The sequence below is a fragment of the Sciurus carolinensis genome, chromosome 9 (assembly GCF_902686445.1).
Source record: "Sciurus carolinensis chromosome 9, mSciCar1.2, whole genome shotgun sequence".
NCBI lineage: Eukaryota > Metazoa > Chordata > Mammalia > Rodentia > Sciuridae > Sciurus > Sciurus carolinensis.
Genome location: NC_062221.1, coordinates 57,090,173 through 57,111,944, shown reverse-complemented (window position 1 = coordinate 57,111,944; position 21,772 = coordinate 57,090,173). Strand labels below are relative to the sequence as shown.

The following is a 21,772-nucleotide window of genomic DNA, read 5'->3' as shown; positions in this document are numbered from 1 at the left end:
TTTGAGAGGGAAGGCAATGCTGGTAAAACCCAATCCAACTTCATCAGTTCCCAGCCAGGGAACTCTTCCTATCAGATAGGGACCCATAGGAGACTGAATATAGTTGTCAGATCTGATGTCTATCAATAATCATGCCAAACATCAGCACCACTGAATGAACATGAATGTGCCAGGTGCTATGCTGCTAGGTAATTTATCTCTTTCTAATTATCATAATGAACCTGCAAGGAAGAAGCAAACCATACACATTTTATAGATGAAGATTAGAATCTTTATATGAAGGACTCAAGGTCATGCAACTAGTACAGAGCTAGGATTCAAACCCAACTTGACTATCTCCAAAGTTCACACCTATAGTACACAGAGGAAAGACTCTCCCTACAAATAACTGTGAAAAAGGAAGGGTTCCTTTTATATTTATAATGAAATAGGGTTATATTTTATATTTTATTTTTATTTATATTTTATATTTATAATGAAATAGGGTTGAACTTGGTTGGACCTAACTGCAACAGAGTTGGTAGAACATCCAGGAGTTCCTTAGGGTCCCTGCAATCCCTTAGGAGAAGACTCTCAAATTCAAATGCCTTATAGATATGCTGCTATTTTTCAAGTAGCAAATGCTACCTGGTGGGCACTTTGCAAGGCTAATTATTTTATTAAATATAAAATTGATAAGTTCTCTATGCCGAAAGCAAATAAAATACAGGAAGAGTTCCATTGCCAGATCTCCATCTACTGCTCAAGCCTTCTATACTGTCCCTTTCCCTAGCCTATCAACAATGTCACCCAGGTTCCCTTGTTCATGGTACTTGGGGCCCATGTCTCTCTGAGCATCACCATCATGGTTTAAAAAGACCTTAGCAGACAGTCTATGAATAGACTCCCACTCAATTGTGACAAAAAATGGCCAATAAGCATCTGCTTTCAAACCTGCAATGATGGCAGTCTCTTCTTCCAAGAGAAGAGAGAACCAAATATGAAAAGCTTTGTACTTCCCCTGGACTGAACTCCCTGCAGCCCCCAGTTTTTGCCTGCTGTATTAGCTAGATTGAAACAAATGCCTGTTGTATTTTTTAAGACTATGACACTTCTCTAAACCTGCTCTTTTTCAAGCTAAACATTCTGAGCCTTTGGACCATTCCTGAGATTACATGGTTTCTGAACTCTTTCTGTTACTCTTTCTGTTCACTCTTCTCTGGATCTAATCCCATTCATTCACATCACTCTTTAAAGAACTGAATTCAGTTTCTACGTGTGATCCAATTAATGCAGTACAGGAGAAAGGCTATATCTCTACAGCGAAAATATTAAGAGTTTCTTTTAGTTTTCAGTAGGCTCATACTAAGGACCCTTGCTTAATTAAGCATCTATGAAAATAGAGCTCACTAGCCTTTCTCACAAGTCCCACTCTTTAGCCACACTGCCTCTCTGTCTTGCCTTGCCATTGGTATTTGGAGCCCATAGGTAGGTCTTTATCTCATCCTAGGGCACTCTTTCTTCACTCAGTTCTTCTTCTAGCATGCTAAGGTTATAGAGAACCTTGACTCTGGCACATATAATATTTGGTATCCCTCCTGGCTTTATATCACCCACGGATGTGATCAGGAAGTCCTCTACAGATTCATCTAAATCACGGATTAGAAATGAGGAAAGGTAGTATCCCAGGGATGCACAACAAAAATTAGTAGCCTTTAACGAGTCTGAAACATTACATGTAGGCCAACGGAACCATCAGCCAGGCCATGATTTCTATTTTGTCTGTGGAACTATAAATCCTCCATTACTAAGAATACAAAGACATTCATTGTCTAATAGAAGTGTCCTAAGCTAATTATAATCATAATCAACATGAATTAAAAGTTTCCTTTTTCTGTATCCTATAAAAGTTTCAGGCCATTAAGGGCATTATTGGAATGATCTTAAAATATAGCTTATGAAGCTGTATGCAAATTTCATTGTATAGGCATCACCAAGAGGAGCTGAAACTGAAATACCACAGGTGGGGTGTGACTGCAACAGGAAAGCTATTACTCTACATCATAAGAAATTATGGTTAGAGAAAAGCTACAGTGCTTTTCAATGTGAGTCCTAAATTAAAAGTGTCAGGGCAAGGTCTCAAATCTCAGGTGAGAAAAATCAGCAAGCCTATGTATACTTAATGATAATTAATAATCTCCTTAAGCATCAAAATGATCATTATTGAGTACTACCATATGCTATGCATTTTACATAAGTCATCTCGGTTATTGCCTGATGCTGTTGGTTTATAATTATTTCTTTTGAAAATTGAAATTATATTCCTCTCTCCCTAAGTTTATCTCATTCTCCAGAAGACAACCCTGAGGACCTCCAATATTACTGCAAAAAAAAAAAAAAAAATGCAAGTTTTTTCAGGGCCCTGCTAACTCATTCAACCAATCAACCAACCATCCCACTTGATATATAAATATTTCTCAGGAGTCCAAGAATGATACACTGTGCTGGGTGCTGGGAAATCTGGCTGGTTTTAAGTGCCTACATTCCTCTTTGGTTATAGGTTTCAATTTTCTCTCCCCATGGTGTGCCCTATCCTCTCTCCCCTTTGCTAAGCTGTGTAACCTCGAGTAGGTTACTTGAAGCATTGACACAATGCCCTTTACCAGATTGGGGTGCTTGTGACAGGCATGTGTGCCCAACACAGTTCCAGGGACACAGGAGATTTAAAAGTACTCAGGGTTATTTCTTTCTTTTACCCTCTTCTCCGCAGTCTGCTAATCTGTCTCTTTTCAGAGAAGAAAAAATAGGAGTTGAATAGTTCTGCTTTCTCCAAGGACATGTGTAAACATTATGTCATTTGCCACCATCAGGAAACCAAGCCTGCATTCTTTGTATATTACTTATCTTAGAGCGGGGTGGGATTTGGTTCTAGATATCTATTACAAGTGGCAGCCCCCCCCCTTGTTTCTCCCTTCCTTTCCTGGCACTCTTCTGTTCATAAAATCCAAAGGAAATGACCTTAGATCATTTAAATCCCACCACCAGAGAGGTGACTGCACTTGGTGGGAGACAGAGCTGATTTGGCACCAACCTCGAACTCCAGTTCTTTCCCAGTGGGTTTGGCCAACTCTCCATCTCCTTGAACGACAGAACTGTTAGGTAAAATGTCATTCCGGCCAGTCAAGTGCGTTACCTGAAGACGCACCTCTTAGAAACACAACCACTGTGCAATAAAGAGGAAACCAAAACACAACCACATACAGTCGCACCAAGCACTCAGGCGAGTGTCACTAAAAAGTATCACTCGCCAACCCCCCCACATTAGACATTACTGTTGTCGATATGAACCTTTCAGTGAATTCTACAGTATTAAACAGAGTATTCAACAAATATTTATTGTGGACCCACTATGTGCCAGGCACCATGCTAGGGCATCAGAACAAGTAGCAGCTCTTTGGCATTTGCATGATATTTCATAAGCCAAGCTGCATATTATTAACTTAAAGGGGCATTTCCGGTCCTCCACTCACCCACCCAAACACACCCCAATTTTTTTAAGCAGCTAAAAACACACACACACACACACACACACACACACTAAAAATTTACTTCCTCAAACAGCAAACTAATCTCTCCTTCCTCATGGCAGGAATTACTTACACTTCTCCATTTCCACTTGTTCCTCAAATAATTGAAGTTGGCTCATATATTTCTGCAGCAGTTGCTTTTCTAAGAGCAAATTTCCTCCAGCTTCCTTCAATCAGGCCCCTCTGGGTCTTCTTCAAACTCCCTTCCTCCAATACCTCACAGGCATCTTCCCCACTTCCCTCCTCTCTGCCCATCTGAGCCACCTCTGGTGACCAGTTTCCTCCCAGCCCTGAAATGCCCTCTTCCCCAGGGGTCCAGCCTTGGAGGTAGACTTCCCTCACTCTGCCTCTTGCGTGCAAAAAAAATTCCTGCATTCATCTAGCCAGCTCCTTAGCATCTCCCCTGGACTCCGAAACGCATTCTTTCAAAAATGTTTACACTGGAGACCTTTACATTCTGCATTTACTCATTTTTTTTTAAATGTATTACTTACTATGTGCTAAGCACACTTCTTAGTGCTTAGGATACAACTGGTATAAACCAGATGAAGGTCACCACCCTTATAGTTGTACCTTCTAACAGACAGAGATACATTTTCTTAAAAACCATAAATGTAACGAACAAGTAAATTATTTAGTATCCGAAAAGATGCTGAGTGCTCTGAGGAACAAAGTGGAGCGGAGTGTGAGGAAGTGGGTGGGTAGGGAGTGCTGGGTTGAGGCAGCTCTCCATTTTCAAAAGGGCAGTCAGGGGAGGCCTCTTTGAGAAGGAGATCTTTGAACGAAGCTGAAGGTGGTGTAGGAGCAGGCCCTGCAGCGTCTGGAAAAGTGTCTGAGGCAGGGGCAGGGGCCTGCACGGGGCCTCAAGGCAGCAAGGCACTGGCGTGTGCCCACTGGAAGGAGCACAGGGGATGGCAAAGGGAGAGGAGGCAGAGGGCGGAGACCCAGGGGAGGAGACTGGGCAGGCCTCACGGGTCATTGTGAGAACTGTGGCTTTTACTGAGTGAAATGGGGAGCCACTTCAAGGTGTAAAAAAGCACAGGAACAACCCGACCTGACTGAAGGTCACCAGAATCGCTCAGGTCACTGTGTGTTGACCACAAGAGGAAGATGCCCAGGAAGCCACCACGGTACTCCTGGTCAGAGAGACGCCTAGCTTAGACCAGCAGTTCGCAGTGGAGGCGGTGAGCTGTGGGTCTCTTTTAGATGGGCTTTCAGAATCATGACTGATGTTTTAGATGAAGGTGTGGCAAAAATTCGAGTCAAGAATGATTTCAAGGTATGGGCTCAAGGAACTGAAAGGTGGTGCTGCTTTGAAAGGGGAAGACGGGAGGAGAGCAGATCTGTGGGCAGAGAAGGTCAGAAGCTCAGCGTGGGCTAACCTGAGCTTGAGATTAAACACAATGTGAGGTAGGTAGGTAAGCAGGGAGGCCTAGGGGTCTGGAGACAGATGGATGGCAGGAGATATGACTCTGAGACTTAATAGCCTGAGGGCTTTGGCACATCCCTGACCAGCTGCTTGTTTTCCTCCACCAGCTGCAGGGGCGTTTGCTCTGGAGTTCCTGGGTTTAAACCCAGCTCCACCACTTCCAAGCTGTGTGGCCTTGGACAGGCACTCAACCACTCTGTTTCCCCACCTACAAAGTGGAGAAAATAGCCATACCTACCTTTCAGGGTTATTATGAGGAAAAAACAAGGCAATTTATGTTAATTATCTTGCACACAGTAATAAGCACCCCAGTGTATGTTATCCATTATAATCCCGACCTCTTGATACTTCTTACTATCTTTCTAAGCTTGGAATCTTCATTTCTTCCTTCTTTCTTACGCTACATTCAAGGCATCCTTCACCCTGAGTGCTGCTGGATCACTCATCCTTCCCAGTACCTCACAATCTTTAAAATAAGGCTGTAAAGGTTTTGAATTACGCTGAATACATCACAAAGTGCTACTCTTTCTGATCTGAAAATATTTCTTAAATCTGCCTCTATCCTTTTTTTTTTTTTTCTCTCATCTGGGTTCCCAAAAGACCTTGCTTAAATCACAATTATAATTCTAATCAAATTAAAGCATCATTTTAATTTGCTTACATGTTTGCTTCCCTTCAACCACCAAGTAATAATCAGGTCTGTATCCCTACCATCTTTATATCTAGCGCAGACCCTCCTAAGTATCCAATAAACATCTGTTGGACAAAAGAAAAAACAACGTTATTAACTACCTGTGACCTGTTAGACACTGTGTGCAGCTAAAATACAGCCACCACCACCTCCACATAAACTATCGTCCTTGATCTCAAAAGCATTTTAGAGATAAACTGAACACACCTGAGGTAGAAAACAAAACTGTTGAATAAATGTCACGGGACTAATGTCATGAAACAGTGATATGTATGCACTAGGGAACGCATTTCTATGAGGAGATCCGAGAAGAAGATGACAGCTGACTGGAGTTAGAAATAAAGATGGAGACTATTCTTGGAATGGCTGGATAGTCTGAAGCCTCAAGAAAAGGAGATTTAAGCCAACTCCCTTAGTAGAAGCAGGCACTCAGGGCCAGTGTCAGTGGTCACTGGGATAACACAGAGGAGAAGCAGCAGTGTATGAGGGTTCCCAGGTTGAGTGGGAAGCCAAAGGAGCTGCTGGAAGAAAAGATGGTAAATAAGCAATTAGAAAGGAAACTAAAGTAGAGACCTTCCATCTTAGTGTGAGTAGGAGAATGATATAAACCAGAGCTACAGAAAATACAGCCTGAATTGGAGAAAGCCCTCCAGTTCCTTTGCCACTCTTGCAGGGTTTTTGTTTTTCTAACACATAGGTTCTACTCAGTAGAAGATGCCATCTCCTTGTGCTTGGCAGACAGTGATGGGGGGCTCAGGTGGTCTCCATACCCAAGTTAATACACTCAGGTACCCTTTGGTCTCAAGATCAAAGTTGACTGAGAGATCCCAGCTCATGCTCCTTCCTTTCACTTCATCCACCCAGCTGTCACCATCCTCAGTGGCCATCAAATTCCTGGACATCCACATCTCTGCCACAGAGCCCCGGGGGCTTGCAGGCACACATTCCCCTATGATCTGCCACCATCCTTAGCGTGAACGGAGCCTCAGTAAGAATCATGACAACCAGCCACCTATCTCTACTGCAAAGATCAGGACATGGTTTGAGGAAAGTCAGGAACATCCACACTAAAAAAAGGTCAGGGATGTCTTCTAATGTGAACATAGGGATCTGCCATCCCTGTGATGCAATCTGGATATAGCTGCCCTCTTTATCACCAGTCAGGATAACCAAATCCTAAGTTTCCTTCTCACCAAGAGAAGCAGGACTTCCTAATATTCCACTAAGGCAAAACGACATGGGCATAATAAATTCTACTTTCTGAGCCTCCTAGACCTAAATTTGATGTTCAGCTCCACTATTTCCTAACTTTGTTACGCAGGGAACTTAGTTGAGCTCTCTGAGTCTTGGTTTATTCATTTGTAAAACAGGACTTGTGACCTGTGCCATCACATGACCACCAACCAGAGATGTTGGGGGAATTAAATGAGAAAAGACAGGCAAGTCAGCCAGGCATAATCAGTGACCAAGGTGGTAGCTGTTGTGGATCTCTGTAATTGTTGATCTCTGGAATGGACACATCTGAGGGTGATCTTTCAGTGGGTCTCTTTTAGCTTTAAGAGTGTCTTAAAGACACTTTTAGTCTATAAGAAAGCTTTCGGTGAGTTTTGTCATCAAAGCTGAGGTTGGAAAGAGAAGCTCAATGGACCAGGGTAGGAGGTCAAGTCTTTCTCTAGGAGCTACTAGAATAATATTCCCTGATTATCTTCTGTAATTTATATGCCCACAAGATAGGCCTTGAGAACTCAAAAATAGACAAGAGATGACAAGAGACAGAAAACATCTGCCAACCACCAGTCCCTGAGGAAACCGACGTGCCTTTACACACTGGTGGCACTACTGGGAGTTCAGAGGCTCAGAAACTCCAGAGGAGACTTGTGTGCAGGTTACTCAGTACAGGGAATGATGGCCCAGAAATAACTGCCTGCTTCAGCCTCTGCCATCCCTCCATTAAAGCAAATGAGGAGGTCTTTGGCCTGACAGTGTTTGTCTCTGTGACTACAGCTTTTATGTAAACAAACTGACATGCAATTCAATGCCAACAGAGAACTGAAACCAAGGTCTTTCTACTCCAGCTAATGAAATGTTTTCTTTGCCTTACTACCTCACAGCCTGTAAAAGCTCACTGACCACACTGTGCAGTAGGACTTACTAACCTCTTTCTCAGTGTTGCCCAATTTACAAATCATTCTTTGCTCCAATAAACTTGTTACATTAACTTTTTCTGAAGTTTTTCCTTTAACGCTTCCTTCCTTCTGTCTCTCCTAGAACTACAATCATTCCTTACTTTGCATCCTGCTCCACTCCACTCTTCTAGAACATTAGCACATCCCAAGTCCTCCTGGGTATACTGAACACAAAGGACAGGGACTTTTGAAGACAGCTCATTTTATTTGCAGGTGGTTCTGGGTTGAGATCTTCAGAATATCAATTCACTAAACCAGAATCCACTTCCTCTTGACTTCAATCTTTAAGATCTGGTTCAAGGACTAATGAGAATTAAAAAGATGAATGTCCTTTCACAATGAACTATCCTTCCAATACATTTATGCCATAACACCATTTACTGAGCCACACCTCATAGGCAAGAAATCACAGAACTGTTTCAGGAATATGCCAGATTCAATTATCATCCAAGTTGCCTGTTATGTCCACTGCATCCAGACCCCACCTCAGCTGGGTTCAAACACAATCTGAGACCATGCCTGGGAATTGCTGTTTTGACAAGAAACCTAGGTGATTCTTAGAGTCAGACAAATCAGGGTTGATGGCACAGTAGTTCAAAGCTGATTCCATCATTTTTCACTATGTGACCTCAGCAACTTAACCTCCCTGAAACTCAGTTATATATCTGTGATTTCAGAATGAGGACAGCCTCTACTGATAGACGTTCAGGGAAATAAGGGAGATAATGGTCATAAGCCACTTTTCACAATGGAAAGCTCTCAACTGAATCATCATCATCCCCAATCTTAACGACCTTATAATATCCCTATTATTTTTCTCAGTGCCTCACACAACTTCTAACTGGAGTGCCTAAGATCAGAATTTAAACTCAGTTCTGACCATCTCCAAAGCACTAAGGACTTACACCTATCAACTTCTCCTAAGCCTTAGCAGCAGGGAAAGGAGGAATTAATTGGACAGGAGGCCCAGTGGCACAGAATGACCTATGTATTAAGGTCTTGGCTCCCAATTCCTGCTGGGACCCAGCTCCTGTTGCATTCTTGGGAGATGCCACGAGGCAGGAGCTCCAACCAGCAGAACTCCTATGAGCACCATAGCAACGACAGAAAGTTTGCCTTGGACTTCCTCCAGCCTCTGCTGTTACTCCTGTCCTATACAACCTTTGCCCACCTCCTTCCAGAACCCCCGCTCTTCCCGGAGGTCAAGGTCGTCCCCAGCCCTGCCCAAGGAGCTCCTCTTCTGCAAGGCAGCCCTGCCTGAGGAACAAGGAGTGCCTGTGCTTCGCTCCCCAAGAAGGTCTCCCACTGTTACTTCACCTTTCTGGGACCCTCTCACACTTTGTTCTGGGCTCATTTGCAATCCCACCCTCTGCACGGTGCCTGACCCAACTGTCAATTCATCTTTAGCCTATTACTTCTCCTTTCTCTGAATTCCCCTGACCTAGTACTTTGGGTAAAGTAATCCACCCATAACTCATACGTTAGTACATAGTGTATTTTATTAGCCCTCATTCATCCATTCACATAGATTGGACCCAAGTACAGGTGATGCACTCTGGCTGAAGGCTTATAAGAAAGAAAGACCATAAACCAATGGGTGGAAAACTGTAAGGCAATAAGAACTAAGGGTCAAGGTATGCCAACTCTGCTACAGGAAGTCAGAAAAGGCGCAGCTTATTCTGGGTTTTGAAGGATGGAGAAAAGTTCGCCTGGTGGATCAAGGCATCCTCAAAGACAGCTGTGAAAGTGGCCTGTTGTGCTCAGGGATGGTGAGAAGCAGCAAGGAGAGTGAGGATATGAGGGCCAGCAGGATGGGAGACGGCTTCAGCACAATACCTGATCCAGGCGTGAGTGTTTCTAGCTCCAGTTTCTCCTGCAAGAAACGGGGACTCTAGAAGTTGTCTAAATAAGCAGGTGACATCATTACACTGCTTCCTCTAAACTCCATGGTGAGCTCCTGGAACTAAAAAGGAGCTTTGATGGGGCACAAAAAGATGAAGGGGGGGCCATTTCAGTTGCTAGGAAGCAAGGTGTCAGATACCATCTTCCCTCACTTCTGACCCGTACCCCACTCTCTACTCCATTATCCCTGGCACAGCTGATACTGAACTCTGGTTAAGTCCGCATGGGAATACCCGGTTCCCCAAAATATTAAGGCATGGGGAGAGACAGGATGGAAGAGAGGACCAGGACCAACCATAGGGATAAACTGAGAAACACTATGTTGTGTCTAGTGCCTCACAGCATCCCAAAAGAAGCATGAGCTTTGAGTTGGACAGACTTGGGTTTGAGTCCCACCTCCACCCTTTACTTCCTTTACTCATGACATTGGATAATTCACTTCACCTCTCTGTGGCTGTTTTCTCAGCTACTGGAACTAGAAGGGGCTCTACCCATGGCAAGGGCTTGCTCTGAGGGTTAAATCTAAGTTATTTCAAGTGGCAGGGATAGTATCCACTGTAAGGAATGACGACTCTCTCTTACTAAAGTGATTGCGCATATCTTCATCTTTATACTGGCAGGGAACTTCAGACTAAAAGGAGTTCAAAAACAATGGCCCCATGAGGCAGGGTGGACTCAGCCCTCTGCGATGCTCAGGCACCCAGGGCTGCTGTGTCGACGTGAGAATCTGCTCAGTCCTTTCCAGGCGCTCTCTGCCTCCTTGGCCATTTGCAGTTGGTGGGATCACATTTCCACCTGACCCAGTGGGACCAAGAGAGCTGTGGGCCTTGTAGCTCGGGCTTTTCAGAGGTCTCACATGACAACCTGGCAGGGCGCAGCTGTTCCCAGCAAGGGCATTAATAATAGAAGTCTTTTTCCGCAAACTCTGGCAAACAGTCTAAAATGAAAAGTGAAAACATTGGGTCCAAATTCTCAGTGGGGCTCAGAGCAAAGGAAGCCAAAATAGCTTGCCTTTATCAGGGCTAAATGGTAGAAGTGAGTCAGAGTTCTGCTAGGAGTGAGGTTAGAGAAGGCAATGGCTTAAAGGAAATCACTAGTGATAGAGTGAAGAATTGAGGGAGATGCAGTGGAGGAGGGAGGCACGGTCACACTCCTTGCAGAATGAACTGTTTGCCAGTGGCAGCTTCAGAGGAATGCAGCTTAGAGACCCAGGAGCAGAGAAGAAGAGGTCCTTGTGATTGTTTGTCCAGGGGTTAACTGAGTCATGGATTTCACGTGGGCAATAATCACACACCACGTAAGGCAACTGTGAGACACCTGGGACATCAGACTTATAAAGAATAGGTGTGTCTCCCTTCGCAAGCAGGGAACAAGATTTGTGTCTCCTTTGCTCATACTTTTTTTTTTTTTTAACAGCCCTTAGCAACTTGGCAGGAGGCATCGTTGTGACTGACTGAAGCAATGTCTGGGGTGCGGGAAGGACACTGGCTTTGGATCCCACAGTACTGTTAGTAACTGTGCACACTTAAGCAAGCCATTTGGTCTTTCCAAGCCTGCTTCCTCTTAGGAAAATGGGATAATGGCACCTACTTTGAAAGGTTCTTTCAAAGATTTAATAAAACATATATAAAGGTACCTGAAACATGACTTGGACGTAATAGGCACTCAATAAATGGATTTCTCAGAATTAGACTTTGATCTTGAGTGACAGATTAGACCTTGACTAGCAACTCTGTTTCCAATTCTGGGGGGAGTGGAAGACAGAAATAGAAAGGGCATGTCAAATGACTGAAGATGAGAAATCAAAGGAAAGCACAGGAAGACCCAGGAGGTCACATCTCCCCATGTGGCCTTGGACTATCAGACATTTCTTGGGACCTCAGAATTCTCTATGGTAAGATGGTGGGCTAGAGTTAAGCTGTGCTAGGACCAGGGTGAGGCAACAGAGGCACAGAGGGTTCAAAATGTCAGGAGGTACTCACAGAGCTGGTGCCCAGGCCTGGCACCCCACTTCACGCGCACTGGTCCCAACCTGAGTGTTCAGCTCCTTCAGGCCTGGCCTTGCTCACCTCTGTGGCACGGGCACTACCAGCCACCCCTGCTGGAAACCTCTCTGCGCTGCCTCCCAGGCGCTGCCTTTCATGGGGACTTTGTTCTGCTTCTTCCTGTCCCCTCCCCTTCCTCCTGGGCAACAGGAGAGGGACTAGGAGAGGAGAAGTGGATGAAAGAGGGAAGTCTGCAAGGCAGGGAGAGAGCGCGCAACGGGAAGCTGCAGAGTTTGTCAGTGGACAGACAGATTGGGAAGGATGGGTTCAAATGCAACAGGCAGATGGACAGGCAGGCCTCCAGGAGAAGAGGCTGTGGGCAGAGAGAAGATTTGCTCCCCCTCACCTGGCAGAATTTTCCCTCCTATTTCACTCCTTTTTGTTTTCCCCAGTGCCCCTACCCAGGTCAAGTCCACACCACTTAACATTAGGACCCTCACGACAACCTCCTAACCCACCCCTGGCTCCTTATCTCTTTCCTCATGCAAAATGAATCTCCTGGAGTCCAGCTCCTCCTCAGACTAAAAACAGCATCTTCTAGGTTTACTCCACTAAATCTAAATTCCTCCATCTAGTATATGAAACTGTCCTCCCACCCACTGTCCAGCCTCCACATAACACCCCAACGTACTTGACATAGCCTTGAACTCTAGGCCACCCTTTCACTACTATCACTTCGACTCACCCCAGACTCATACTCATACTCTTTCCCTCCCTCACGCACCCTCACCCCAATTTTACCCATCAAACCCAGGCACAGTCAAGAGCATACCAAGTCTCCTTCCTTCCAAGATCCTGTATCGAGGCCTTCCAAAGTAGCACTGCCTGCAGTTGTTGGAGAGCACTTCTATCTGATGGGTCAATAATTCAGTGCCACACCAATTATTGCAAAGGTAAAGTCCTTGACATATGAGTCACAGCAGTATAAAACAAACATCTGCCCTGAAGCTTATGAACCCATACAATAAGCTTGTTTTCACCTCTTTATTCCCTTTTGCACCTAGCCCAGTTATAGGCTCCAGCAGAAATTCAATAAATACTAACTGGATTAATTAATCAATGAGATCCTTCTGCTGGAAGCACAGTACTAATCCCACAAAAAATACAAATATTTCTCTTACAGTTGGCATGTAAAGATGACCCAACAAACAATGGCAATGTTCTAGACCCAGACTGTGGTCATAGTTGCACAATTCAGTAAATAAATTTACTTTTTAAAAAATCACTAAGATGTTCTCTTCATGACGGTTAATTCATGAAATATAAATTAGCCATCAAATAAGTTGTTTTAAACTTATTTGGCTATATGATGATCAAAACCATCAAGGTGGCTCTCTATATTCAGCTGAGCGATAAAGTGACTAAGTCATGAGCACATTCAAAAACAACAACAAAAAAGACCCAAATATCCACAAGGTGTAGACTCGGGGCCAGGGTCAGGGCTTCTTCTCAGTCCCCAGGAGTCCAGCAGCAGCTGGGACAAGCTGGATGAGAGTGAAGAGTGGAGCAGTCGAGGCTGTTGAGGGAGAACCCTGGGGTGGCCAGGCACTGGGCCAGTCTATAGTCAGGATATGGCATAAGGTGAAGGGACCCTGCCGAGAGTGTCACATTCACTTCATCAACTGTCCAAAGCCAAAGAAGCAAACCCCAGGTCAGAATCACCTCCTGAGGAAGCATCCTCTTCCTCTCAGACTGCAGGTTCACGCAGCACCACAAAGTTTCCTGCACAGTGACCCCCCACAATTCATGCATTTACATTTGATTGAGTGATTTAATTCATATTTGTCTCTCTTTAGACCACATATGATGTGAGGCAAAAAACCATGGCTCATGTATTCATAGTGCCTAGCACTGACGCATAGCAGGTGCTCATTTAAAACTGATTGAACACTGAATGAGTGAATGGACATTCTTACTGACTGAACTAGGGTGAGGCATGCACATTGAGATTTTTTTTTCAATGCAGCACTGCCCTGCAGCTGGGAGTCCATGATGACGGCCCTGGAAGAGGATGAGTGGCAAAGAATGAACAAAGTGAGGCAACACTCCCTAAGGCACTTCGTATAGCACCCCACTCAGCCCTCGTAACAGCTGATAAGCCAGGTATATTATTGCCCTGCTCACACATGAAGACACCAAAGCTCTGCACCTAAAACACAGATCCATCAGGGTAGAAAGCCCACACTCTTTTCCAGCCATCCCTGATGCACAGAGGTGGGATGGGATTGGTGAGACCCTGTAGTGCGTGGTCAAGGTTAGCCCTGCACAGGCCAGTGGTGGAGAACCTGAGAGCTAATGTAAGCATGTGCAATTCCCAGGGTCAAGGCCCATGTGGCTTCCTACAGTGCATGTGAGCCAATGTGAGCATCCAAAAGGCTCAGGAAACAGATCAGTGATCACAGTGGGGAATCAAACCAAGATCCACTCACTCCTGGGCAGCCCGTACCCAGTGCATGTCTCCAAGGAACTCCCCATTCTCCCTGGAAGTGCATTGGCTTCCCACCTGCTCCATATTCTGTCCCAATATCCCAAACTGCTCCTGCTCACAGCAAATTCTCTTGTCTGATGTGCTCCTTATGGGAGACCCTGAGCCCTTCAGGTTCACACAGCAAGATCTGTGCACATGAGGTTCTCCCTAGTACCCGTAGCATTCGGGTAGGATAACATTCCAAGAGAACCAACAGGGTCATCATACACCTGCATTCCAATGTCACCTTTCTAGCCATCAGACTTCTCTGTGTGCCTGTGTTTCCTCTATTACAAAATGGAGATTTAAATGTGCCTAACTGTTAGGGTTGTTGAAGAAATTAAATGAATTAGTATAGTTTAAACACTTAGTGTGCAGTACATAAGCAGTGCACTAAAATAATTAGCTGTGATTATTCTTTTCCCAGTGCATTGAAGCTGCCTCCCAATCCACAAACAGAAAGAGTAGAAGATGCTGACTACAGGGAGGCCCCAAGGCCAGGGCAGCTGTCCTTGGCACGGTCAGACCTCCAAACGCTGAGAAAACAGTCCTCCTGGGCCAACTCCAGTGGTTTCTTCATCTCAGCTGCCAGTAAGTGCAGATGCTGGCACACTGGCACCAAGGAGGGACAGGGTGGAGAGTCATCACTTACAGGTTGTTTGCTCAACTGTGAACAACCAATCCTCCCTGGAAAAATACACAGCCCTGGGAGGGAAACATCTTTCCTGGGTCACTCAGGACAATAAAGAAGGATCTCCCATAATTAAATCAAAGAACAAGGAAGTCATACTCTGGGGCAGCTCTGGAAAGGGTGGGAGAGGATGATCAGCCTAGATCCTCTTGCTTCCCACACCCAAGGAATACAGTTGGGGATTATGATTCAGGCAGCTAGATCTGGGGAACAGAAAGAGAACCACACAACGAGCCCCCAGGGAAACATGAATTAGGACCACAATAAGCGATCACTACACAGCTATTAGAACAACCGAAGTTAAAAAACAAGTGACACCACCAAATGCTGGCAAGGATGGGGAAGAAGTGGATCACACTGCCCGTGAATGTCAAATAGTACAGCCACGCTACAGAATATTTTGGCAGTTTCTTGAAAAACTAAACAATACACTTACTATAAAACTCAGCAATTGCACTCTTGAGCATTTGTCCCAGAATAACATAGATTTATGTCTGCACAAAAGCCTGTACAGAATTGTTCATATCAGCTTTATCTGTAATAGCCAAAATCTGGCAACAGCCAAAATATCCTTCAATGGATGAGCAGTTAAACAGGCACATCCCGTGGAGCCATGTATTCAACAATAAAAAAGAAGAAACTACTAACATCCTCAATAATCCTGGTGGACCTGAAGAGCATTATGATGGGGGTAAAATAGCACCTCAAAAGGTCACGCAATGCCTCATGCCTATAATCCCGGTGGCTCAGGAGGCTGAGGCAAGAAGATCACAAGTTCAAAGCCATACTCTGCAACAGTGAGGTGCTAAGCAACTCAGTGAGCCTGTCTCTAAATAAAATACAAAATAAGGCTGAGCATGTGACTCAGGGGTCCAGTGTCCCTGAGTTCAATCCCCAGTACCAAAAAAAAAAAGTCACATATTGTATGATTCTGTTTACAGAACAGTTTCAAATGACAACAGTCTCCAGACTAACACCAGAGGGAGAAGACACTGTGATGATAAAGGGGAAGCACAAGCGAGACCTCTGTGGTGACATAACGGTCCTGTATCTTGATGGCAGTGGTAGCGACATTTACCTACTGGGAGAAAATGACACAAAACTATGTCCACATGTTACACTCATTTCAGATTCCTGGTTTTCATATCGTACTGTAATTATGTAAGATGAAATCACTGGAAGAAACTAAATGAAGGCTAGCCAGACCTCTCTGCACTACCTTTGCGACTTTCTGGGAATCTTTGATTGTTTCAGAATAAAAACCTGTTTAATTAAAAAAAAAAAAAAAAAAAAAGAGGCACACATTCAGTAAGTGGGGGAGCTAGGATTACAGTCCACATCCTTCTGCTCTAAAATCCCAATGCTCCAACCAGATTATTCTTAGTTTTGCAGGTACCATGACATTTTTTATATCTTTGCATGTACAAACTTTTACCTAAGTTGCCCTTCCACCCTAGCCCTAACCCCAGCTAACTTTTAATTTTAAGATCCATATCTTCTCCTCCAGGAAACTTCTCACTTTTATATTACTGCTCTTCTTCTATAATTTCTGTGCATAGTACTTATTGAACTAGATTATAATTATGAGTATATTTGCTTCTATCTCCTGTTATGCACAAGGCATGGATTTTGAGAAAATACTTGCAAAATATATCCAATGAAGGCCTTGTCTGTTGAATACATAAAGAGCTCTTGCAGTTCAATCAGAAAACAATCAACCCAATTTTTAAAAAGGCAAAAGATCTGAATGAACACTTCACAAAAGGAAACATGTAGATAGCAAATAAGCACATGAAAAGATGCTCACCATCCTCGGTCTCTAGAGAAATGCAAGTAACACCGCAATGAAATAGTCCTATATACCTATTAGAGTGACTAAAAGGAAAGACCCACCATACCAAATGTTGGCAAGGAAGCAGAGCACTTGGAACTATAATGCACAGCAGGTGGCAAGGTACAATGGCACAGTCACTCCAGAAAACCATTTGGCAGCTTCTCAAAAGGCTAACAGAATACCCAGTCAGAGAAATGAATGCAAGTCTCCACAAAAATTTTTTCACACATGCTTAGTGGCTTTAAGAGTTCCAAATTGAAAACAACCCAAATATGTATCAATAGATGAATGGAAAAATAAATTGTTGTACATCCTACCATAGGATACCATCTAGCACCAAAGGAACAAACCACTGATACATCCGACAACATGGATGGGCATCAAGTAACTATGCTGAGCAAAAGAGGGGTGTGTGCCATATGCCATAGAATTCCACTTCCATGGAGTTCTAGAAAATGTAAACTAACCTATAGTAATAGAAAGCAGATGCGTGGCTGCTAGGGTTAGGGGGAAGGTGATAGAAAGGGGCAGAGGGAGGGATACCCAGGGTGGACACTGGGGGTGAGGTGGAGGTTATGTTCATCAACACAATTGTGTGAATGATTTGAGTGTGTGTGTGTGTGTGTGTGTGTGTGTGTGTGTGTATGACAAAACTCTTCAAGTTGTGCAATTTAAATAAGTGCAGGTGTTTGTCAATTAAGCTCTAGTAAAGGTGCATGAAAAATAATAACAGGTACCATTTAATAGGCATCTGCTTTGTAGGGAAAAACTTTACAGAAATTATTATGGATTCAACCCATTTTACAGATGAGGAATCTGATCAGAAAGCCCGAGTGGTCCTGCAGCTATGATCAAATCAGGTTCAAATCCGGGCAAAATGTCTTCAAAGCTGGGGCTCTTTAATCTGTATTAGCATGGCCTCACCACAGTGGCAAATCCCAAGCCTGTAGCCACAGGTGACAGTTCCCTGGCCTAAGGAGGATGTGAAAGAAGGAAGGTGAGGGGTTGGGGCTGCACATCTCTGCATCACTGAGATGACACCCTCTCCGTCCCAGGTTGTCATTGGTACAAATGCCCCCAACAGTCAAGTCTTCTGGAACAGACAGACCCAGGCAGGATGTGGGTTGTGCTTCCTCCCAACACAGCCTTCCCTCGAAGCCAGCGTGTTTGGTTCGAGGCCAGATCCTGACCACTCAAGGAAACAGACTCCATCCAGTTCCACTTGTGTGATAAACAAAGGCCTTCCACTTTCTGGGTCGCCATTACTCAGAGAAAGGAGGGGAAGGCTAACCACCCAGCCTTCCAAGGAACTCTCTCAGGCCTAACTCCCTCCTCTGCAGAAGTGAGCTTCTCTTTCTGAAGTTGATCAGGTGCCACCAATGAAAAGGATTCTCGATTGTCCACAAACCTGCACTCAGCAACCCCATTAGCCCCAGCTCCAGAGCAGAACGCACACCTTCACTGAGCAGAGTTTCCCAATGGCTCCTCCCCTCTGTCCTACCCTCCTCGAGGATCTTCCAAAGCCTCTGTCCATGTGCTGCTGTTTTCCAGTTTACAGACTGAGCACCGAAACTCCAGTATCGCTGAGGCTTCCTTTTCACACTTCTCTGACCAACTTCTTGGAATCTTCCAGGAAGGAAATGTGCCCCAGATATTGGTCAGTAAATGGAGGGCTTTCATCCACCTTTATGAAAAGACGTCATAATTCACAACAACACGGGATAGAACTTCCTCCTTTAGAGTTCTTGAAGGACAAGCTGGAGGTGTGTGGTTATAGGAGGAATGGGAAGGAAAAACCACATCCTATGCAGTTTTGAGGCAGGGAACTGCCTCCCCTTGTCAGATCAGTTGCTCAAAGGTGGACCATAATTTCTTTCTCAAATAGGCTGAAATATTAGACTGGACACACAGTAGTCACTCAGTAATATCTATGGAACTGAAGTAAATTCATGTTGCCAAAGGAGTACTCTCTTCTCTTCCCCAGTCACTGAGGAAAGTCAAACATGCCCATTGGGTGTGTTTTCTGGAAAGCATTCTGAGAGTCCTGAGGCTGAGAAGCCCCTGCTGCTAAGTGACTGGGAGAGCTGCACCTCACCTCCTGGGGCATCAGAGGAACAAGTGGACTGGGCTGTAGGGCTCTGCGGATGCTCTCAGCTCTGATGTTATCTTGAGCCCTTGGAATTTTAAAGAACAGTGCAGCATTTTGCAAAGCTTCAAGCACTTTGGACTGCAGTTGTTCACATGGCTATCAAGATGGACCTATGTTCCCTGAAGGGAGGGACTCTGCCTATTGGAACTGGGTTTGGAGCTTGGAACTCCTGTGGAGCAGTGACTACTTGCTTGAAGAGCACTCGCTAGTTTCAAGAAGCCAAGGAGGTCACAGACAGGCTGAAGTTTACATCTCTGTTTCTCATGAGCTGTGAAATCTTGGGCAAGTCTCTTTACCTACCTCTCTGAGACTCAATTTCCACATCTGAGACATGGGGATAGATGCTTCATCCCCTCCTTCAGGACACATGCAGGAGGGAGGACAGAGACTGGGGATAGGTACTGTTGCAAAATTTAAAGAGATAATGTAGACAGAGCACAGGACACAGTGCCTGGAACCACCTTGAGTTCAAAGGATGCCTTTCCCTTCTCTTTCTTGTAAATATAGCTAAAGCTCCTCAGAATGAGGTCTTTTTAACTGGTTTCACTAAATTGGAAAACCAAGCCCCCATGAGGAAGGGGACTTAATCCTACCAGAGAGTGCCTTGTGACGTGCCCTGGGGCTGTGACGCTGGGGCTGTGACGTCAGATACCGTGGAAAGCCTGGAAAGGGTGGAGGCTGGCATTTGGAGACCTACTCCTTGCCATGTATAAGCAAAGGTTTGTTGGTCAGGTAGCCTCAGAGCAGTGCCCCACCCCCAACCTGAGCTCAGGCACTGACCACCAACAGCTTTTTTTGTGACCTGGTTTCTGAAAAAAAGAGGTGTGAGATCACATGGTCTCTACAGTACTTTTCACCTTTCCAATATTCTGAACCTACAATTCAGGAAGACAAACTGGTGCTTGATTCATGTCTCCCCCTTTCCCCATCCTCTCCTGCAGAGCACATGCAGAATCCAGAACAGAGGCCGGGTCTCCGTTATGCTAATTTAATTAGCTCTAATCTGCTGCCACAGCAGGGCCTTGAAGAAAGAGGCTTTTGTTGAAATTTCACATTTGGCAGGAAGTCCCCATCACACCCTCCCCCAGTAGAGATTATGAGTCAAAAAGCTCGATTTTCCTCCTGGCTCTCACATTCTCTATCCTGAGGCTTCCTATTCACACTTCTCTGACTGACTTCTTGACTTTATAAGGAAGGAAATGTGCCCCAGATGTTGGTTAATAAATGGAGGTTTTTATCTGCCTTTACGAAAGGATGTCAATAATTCAAAGACACCTCCCTCCCGCTCCTGCTGCCAGGAGTGAGAGTCACAGGAGGACACACAGCCAATTTCTCTCCATCAATAAACCTAAGGCTTCCCAATCCCCTGTACCCCTCCCCATGTGGGCCGAAGGTCTCATCGAATACAAGGCATTCATTTTCCTGTGGGACCCTGCCAGCTGTCCCTCTTAGGAGATAACAAGGACAGGAATCTCACTCCTATTGATTCACCTGAGTATTGATTCCTATTGATTAATGTTCATTAATAATATCGATTATTGGTTAATGTTTATGGAATACCTACTGTACACAAATGAAAAAAGAAAAAGAAAGAAACGCACAGGTGGAGTGGCTTGCACGATGGTAGAGTAGCCACTGGAAGCTGTGAGGGACTGATATAATCCAAATCTCCAAAACAAAAAGCCCTGGCTTGTAGTGCCAATTTCCGTGGCATAAATCTTCCCACCATGGTCTGATTTCAAGCCACCAACATTTTTTTTAACAATTTTTAACAACCAGTTTGCAAAGTTCCTGGATACTGAAAAAAAATCAGTGTTCTTTCTGCTGTGTCTTTCTACCTCCCTGCAGAAGAAATCAGCATCTGTGGAAGCTTGAGAGTAACCATAACAGAAAACTACCTGAAGACTTGTAACGCGAGTAGAATTTCACGTTTTATTTTCTTTCACATTAGTATTTTTCCAAATGTCCACATTTTACCTTTATACGCAGAACATATCCAGATTAACAAAGTCATTTTTTGGTAGGTTTACTGGAATGTTTTACAATAACCTCCTTGCATAGTTTGTGTCACTCCCAGGCTGGGGTGGGGTGTGTGTGTGTGTGTGTGTGTGTGTGTGTGTGTGTATGTATACGCGTCTCCTAAGAGCTCATTTTCCTTGCAGGGCAGGTGCACCTAAGCATTCACGTGAACCTGGTGCAGTCTTACCTGGAAGATAAATCCATGCCCTTTAGAGTTCAAATTCCAGCAACGGGAGAAAATACAACTCCTTGTCAAGATATCATTTGGCCACCAATGACCTTGCCTCCCACATGGACTCAGGTGGAAGCAGATGGTTTGAACCAGAAACGACTTCTCCTTGTTTCCTGAGCCTTAGAGGACGGAGTTTCCATCTCCCTTCCTGCAAAGAAGCGTTCTGCTGTCTCTTTCCCCAAGCAAGGGTTCCAGGGGTCTTACCTCAGTGCTGAGATGGAAACCTGGCACCAGGGCTTGGGACAGACTCAAAGGGGTAGTTCATTTCAGCTGGGTTCCATGGCACCCACTGCTTCCTTCTGGGCTGCTTGCTGCAGAGCTCTGCACAACTGGCTCTACCCCTGCCTGCAGGGGACAAAAACAGAGCAAAGTTGCAGGCTGAGTACCAGAAGCATATATGTCGACAGTTGCAAGACAGAGAGCACTAACCCTGCTCCTCTCAGCCCGGTTCCTCCAGCCCTGGGCATTCTGGTCACTTCAGAGCACCTTACAGAACCACATTCCTCCTCCCAAGGAGCCAGTCTCCTTACCAGGGCCCAAACTAGCCATCTACTCAGCCAC

The 21,772-nt window shown here is 44.8% G+C and overlaps 1 protein-coding gene across 2 annotated transcripts in view; it reads right to left on the bottom strand.

Moving 5' to 3' along the window:
* St6gal1 (ST6 beta-galactoside alpha-2,6-sialyltransferase 1) overlaps window positions 1–21,772 on the bottom strand; it is a 138,769-nt gene that overhangs the window by 76,281 nt on the left and 40,716 nt on the right. Inside the window, exon 2 of one of the 2 annotated variants that reach the window (XM_047565245.1) lies at window positions 21,416–21,556. The gene's annotated coding sequence lies outside the window, so the exon portion shown is untranslated. Of the gene's footprint in view, window positions 1–11,756; window positions 11,887–21,415; window positions 21,557–21,772 lie in introns of those variants that run through there. The other variant, XM_047565246.1, reaches the window with a different exon arrangement.